Source organism: Dromiciops gliroides, chromosome 3 (assembly GCF_019393635.1).
Source record: "Dromiciops gliroides isolate mDroGli1 chromosome 3, mDroGli1.pri, whole genome shotgun sequence".
Lineage (NCBI taxonomy): Eukaryota > Metazoa > Chordata > Mammalia > Microbiotheria > Microbiotheriidae > Dromiciops > Dromiciops gliroides.
Window position 1 is genome coordinate 539,605,255 of NC_057863.1, and position 6,275 is coordinate 539,611,529.

The window sequence follows — 6,275 nt, forward strand, 5'->3', positions numbered from 1 at the left end:
TTCAGGGTCACACAGCTAGTAAGTTTCTGAGGTATTTCTTACTCCAGGTCCAGAGCTCCTATGCACTGTGTGGCCTGGTGGCCTCTAGGCAATATATAACCTAGGACTTGTGAAGCTGAGGTTGGTAGCCTCGAAGCCAGTTAGCCAGACCTGGTACTTGTAGAGCTTTGATAGTAAATATTAGAGCCCAAGGTACTTTAATAACTCAATAGATGGGTGATTCCTTCTTCAGCTCCAAACTCCCCTGTCTCCCCCTCACCCACCCTACCATATCCACCTGGCTCCCTGAGTCATTCATTGCTCTTGGTCTGTACAGCTACATCTCCATTTACCGAAAGTCCTAGGACCTCTGGCTAATAGTGCAATCTGCCATACTTTAGATCTGACTGTGGTGACATGTCAACTGTGTCTTTGGAATTCAAGAGACTGGATTAGAATCTTTGTGGCTCTGCTGCTCCCTTAGACACCTATGTATACTTGGCCAACTCATCTCACTCCATTGGGTTTCAGTTTCCTTATCTTTAGGGGGATTGAATTAGCTAATGTCTTCCATCTGGACACCTCTCAGCCTCAGTTTTCTCATCTGTAAAATGAAGTTAGAATAGATAATCTCTCGGGTCTATTCAAACTCTAAATCTTTGATCTTTTATGAGTAGCTAATTAAAGATAAACGGTCCACTTATGGCAAGTGAAAATAATATAGTTACTAAGTGCTCCTGGAGCTCAGATGTGGGCTGGGCTAGTCAGGGAAGGCTTCAGGAAGGGTGTGGCAATGGACTTGGTCATTAAAGAAAGAGTGGACAAACAGAGAAGGCAAAGAGGCAGGAATTCTCAGAGTGCATCGAACAGATAATTCTAACTATAGCAATGAGCTTGGTTCATGTAAAGAAGTAGTAGCAGATGAGGCTAGAGAGGGATGTCAGAGCTGGATTGTGGAGGGCTGAAATGTAAGCCTGAGGAGTCTAGTGGCCAATTGCTAGGGGTGACATAGAAAAGATTCATGAACTGGGGAAGAGAACTGGACTGCTACCTCTGAGATTCTAAGTCTGTGGTTAGAAAGGAAGTAACAGAGATTAGGGTTGGGAGAAGGAAGAAGGCAAATAGGGGGGTGATATGGAAGAGACAGTGTTAGAGTGAGGCTCAAAGCTCATTTCTTCATTCTTGTACCAGTATCAAAAGTAGCCTCAGGGAGTTAGTTATGATTGGAACAGAAATTAGAACCTATGAATGCCTCTGCGCTCTCTCTCTCTCTCTCTCTCTCTCTCTCTCTGTTTCTTAGTCTGTCTATGCCTCTCTGCCTGTGTATGCCTGTCTGTCTTTGTCTCTGTCTTTCAATGTGTTTCTTTCTTTCTCTGGTTGTCTTTCTGTCTGTCTCTCCTCCCTCTTCTGATTTGGGTGTCTTACTGTATTACATAGTATTACCTTTTTGGGTTAAAAATGTTACTTATATTACAATTGATACAGAGGGAAAATATTGTCATCCCCACTTTAGAGATAAAGAAAATGATCCTCAGTAAGGTTGCCAAAAGTCCCATGTCCAATAAATGATAGAGCTAGGACTGGCATCCAGTCCTGACTTATAGGATGATGCTCTTTTCACTGCCGGGAATGGGGGACAGACCAGTGAAGGGCTAGAGACAGAGTTGGATAGTAATTGTAAAGTGAGCTGAGATTACACTTATAGATCTAAGCAAGTAATATGATAGGATGGAAAGAGTCCTAGGTTTAGCATCAGAGGATTTGGCTTTGAATTCTGGTTCAGTGTGATCTTATGTCATCATTTAACCTCTCCGGGCCTCGGTTTTCTCATTTGTAAAATGAGGGGGTTTAAATAGACGATCTGCCCTGGCAAGGCTCCTTCCAGGTCTAAAAGGTAAAATCTTATAAATAGGAAGTTTCTTCATGACGGGATCCCTTTCCTCTTCTCCCCACACTTCTCTCTGCAAAAAATGCAGGTTATCTTACAGACTGTAAGGAAAATACCCACCTGTCCTTTGGGATCATTGTGTCCTAGCACTGTAAGGGATTCAAAGATGTTTGGAGTTATCTCCATGCTTCTCCTTTCTTGCTTGGGTCCCAGGTGTATCACATGGATTGGAAGTCTGGGTCTAGAAAGAATTATGAAGTCAGCAGAGTGTATTTTGGGCATCCCCTTACTCCCCCATTAGTGCTCCTCTCCCTCATCCTCATCTCCCTGTCTTTCTGCCTTCCCTATCTTGTATCCTGCTCTTAGCTTGTTGTCAATTAATCTCTGGCTAAGGAGTTAGCTGATGCAGCTTGAAGCCTTATCCCTTCTAGTGACATCTGCATTTTCACTGGGGTCATGGAGGACTAAAATATCCTCCAGCACACACACACACACACACACACACACACACTCACACTCACTCTCACACACACACACTCTCTCACACACACACACACATACTCTCACACACACACACACACACACACATCCCTAATACTGATCATCATTTGGGAAGATGATGGGGGTCCAGATGCCCTTCCTGATGTCCTTTGAAATATACTACATGGCTGTCACTTCACCCTGCCATTTGCTAAGACCAGCCTGCCTGCGTGTAAATAACATGGTCCTTTGGTTTGTGGGGAACATGAGGCAGCTTTTGAAGGTGGCTCTAGAGAACTGGGTGCTGAGCCAGGGGAAGTCGGGCCCTCTCATCATGCTGATGTCACTCAGGCTTGGCTGCAGACCTGGAATATCTCTGGTGCAATCTCTCCACCACCAGCGCCCCTCCATGTTCACTTTCTACAGCATCTATTAATGATAAAAGTCCCCGTGGTTTATAATTACCAGTTTGACAAGTTCAGGAGTTCTCTGTTAATTATTATAATTAGCTTTCACTCAGTGCGGCTTCGGGAGTTTAACAACAATATTAACAACGGGAGGACGGTGATCAGGAATCAACTACAAAGAGGTGACTAGAAAGAATTCCTTCTGACTGTCACGAAAACTTATTAATGAAGGAGAAAACCATGTGCGGCTTCCCTCTGTCTTGCTTAACTCAGCTATTGGCTCTAAAGTTGCCTTAGGGGATTAAAAACAACTGTTGCTGCCAGTGCTTTCAACCCCCTGTTTAAAATCAACCAGGAAGGGAAAAGAAAGAAGCCACTAGATGAGTAACTGTCAGGGTCTGCCCAGCCCTAGAATGCCAGAAATAGAGCAGAGGCCCTGGTCAGGGAGAGTGCACACATTGGAGCCACCACAGCTCCCTGAGGTTACTTAGCAGAGCAAGTGACTTTCACTAAGAAGGCCATGTCACCATATGGGAAATGAGCAATGGTGAGAAGGAGCAAACCCTGGACCAAATGGTGAAGTGAGTAAAGTTTGTGTATAAGAAATTCCCCTGATCTATCTAGGGGAAAGGGTACCAGCTCTGGAGTCAGAAGACCTAGGTTCAAATTCAGCCTCTGAAATTTATTACCTTTGTGACCTTGGCCAACCACTAAACAGACCTTTGTCTGGATGGAGAAGGTGGAACCTGGGTACTAAGAATTTGGGGGAGATGTTGTTATGTATAAATTAATCTCTGAGACCAATGAAACAGAATTGTTGAGATGTTCACTTGATCATCATTTTTACAACTTTCAACTTTAAAAAAAGATTTTAATATTCAATATATTCTTTTGCTGAAATCACTTATTTTAAACATTTTGGATTGAGTTCACAAGATTTTGACATATCTTCTTTAATTCGTCATACTGAAACCACACTTTCATCACATTAGATATTAAGTATAATTATGAAGAATAGTCAGTTTTTCTAAGCTTGGTACTTATTATATATAGCCCATAGGTTTTCAATAGGGGTATAAATCTGGCGAGTTTCCAAGCCATTGAAATATGTTCATAAAAGTTGCATTGCAATATTCCATCTTCATGTAGTACTTCTATAATTCCCAATTAAGCATCTCAGTGTAGCAAGGTATTTATAAGAGTTCATCATTCCTTCAATGAGATAAGAAAATCTCCCAAATATTTTTGGATACATGTTTTACAGTCTGATAAAGATGCTCAGATCTTACAGGTTAACCTGAACTTATGACAATAATTTTGGTATAGCCTTGAATGAAAAATTGAATTTCATCAATAAAAAATAGCTTTTTCTAAATTTCAGTACTCCAGTTTTCATATTGTCTTGCCCAAAACATAATGTTTTTCTTCATAGTGAAAGTTAGCAGCTATTTTTTTTAAAGCCCAAGTTTTTCCAATTTTAGGAAACTTATACTGGAGTGTAGAGGAAACAGTAACAATCCCTCCAGCTGCTGAATCACTATGAAGGTCTTAACTTATTTTATGAAGATCAATTATACTGTTTTATAGCAATAGACAGCTGGTAGCACAGTGGATTGAGTGCTAAGCCTGGAGCCAGAACGACTTGGTTCAAATCTAGTCTCAGGTACTTGCTAGCTGTGTAACCCTAGGCAAGTCATTTAATTTCTGTCTGCCTCAGTTTTCTCAACCATAAAATGAGGATAATAATAGCAGTTGTCTTTCAAGGTTGTTGTGAGAATCAAATGAGAACATTTGAAAAGTACCTGGCATATAGTAGGTACTCAATAAATGCTTAAAAATAGCTTATTGGTACTATTGCTTTTGATTGTACTTTCCTTGGCATTTTGGTGCTAGTAGTGATCCTTCATCTCTTTATCTCTTCATCTCTGGCCTTCATCTCTTGATCATAGATGACATTTATCTAGAGCATTCAAATTTTTAAAGCCCTTTACATATATTATCTCATTATGGGCTTGAATGATCTTTGAAATGCTTGACTTCTCCACATCAATAGCTGCTGTGATATCTCTAACAGTTATTACAGTGTGCTTTTTAATAGCTACAACTTTTGTGTATTTCCTAGAAATAACATCAATTCTTTTCTTTTTTTTTGGTGGGGCAATGGGGGTTAAGTGACTTGCCCAGGGTCACACAGCTAGTAAGTGTCAAGTGTCTGAGGCCGGATTTGAACTCAGGTCCTCCTGAATCCAGGGCTGGTGCTTTATCCACTGTACCACCTAACTGTCCCGTAATTCTATAATTTTTATGTATGAGGTATTTTATTTTTTCCATTACATGTAAAGATAGTTCTCAACTTTTGTTTATACATGCTTTACAATTTCAGATTTTTCTCCCTCCCACCCCAAAAATATGGAACGCTTCACGAATTTGCGTGTCATCCTTGCGCAGGGGCCATGCTAATCTTCTCTGTATCGTTCCAATTTTAGTATATGTGCTGCCGAAGCGAGCACCCGTAATTCTATAATTTTTAAGAATTGATGTTACTGGGGTGGCTAGGTGGTGCAGTGGATAAAGCACTGGCCCTGGATTCAGGAGGACCTGAGTTCAAATCCGGCCTCAGACACTTGACACTTACTAGCTGTGTGACCCTGGGCAAGTCACTTAACCCCCATTGCCCCACCAAAAAAAAAATACAGAATTAAAAACTCAACAAAAGAAAGTCATGAAAGGCATATGGATGAAATACAGAATTCAAATGGAAGAGAACTAACAAAAAGTGGAAAGATTTGACCACTGATTTGACATGAAGGGTGAAGGAAGTTGAAGGAGTTTTGAAATGGGGTGGAGTAATTTTGTTGGAAATGAGTCCATAATTAGTTCTTGTGGGGAGGATGGAATACAACACATCTTACACAGCCCTTGGGAGCCAGGGATAGCCCCATTGTAGTCATTGTATGGCTCAGACTTTGGAGATCACTATTCTAGAGGAATTGTGTTAATGTGGAAAGCTGATTAATGGTGTTTTAAACAGCATGGTGGGCCGGTGGGAAAGATGTTGGGGGCTTGAGGTGGAAGGGAGGAACCCATTTTGCATCCCTCACATCATATAATATGCCTTCTTCAACACAAAGAGGAAAAAGTGGGTAATTGAATGAGAGACAGAGTCAAAATTTTAAGGAAATAGGTTTAAGGTAAGCAGCCACCTACCTCCTTACAGGGCTTCTTAGCCCTGTAAGCTTTTTTTTTTTTTTAAAGGAATCCTGATTTCATAACTGTGGCATGTATTCCTCTATAAGGAACAGTCTTCCATCTCATTCATAGGCAGCCTACTTGCAGATAGGAATCTTCAAAGACCTTTTGTAATCACTTCTAAGAAGCACCTTGAATATACTTCACAGAGCTTCCAAATTGGTTTCTTCCTTTACCTAAATGTGGTATAGACGTGAAATCCCAGTAATTCTTTTTATTGGGATTTTATCTGATAAAGTTACTGGCACTTAAAGCACGGAGTTGTCATTTCA

The 6,275-nt window shown here is 40.9% G+C and overlaps 1 non-coding gene across 1 annotated transcript; it reads right to left on the reverse strand.

The window, feature by feature from the left end:
- Nucleotides 1-5,157: 5,157 nt before the first annotated feature.
- LOC122752038 lies at nt 5,158-5,264 on the reverse strand. The gene has a single exon (XR_006355843.1). It is a non-coding gene; the product is annotated as a U6 spliceosomal RNA (small nuclear RNA).
- Nucleotides 5,265-6,275: the final 1,011 nt, after the last annotated feature.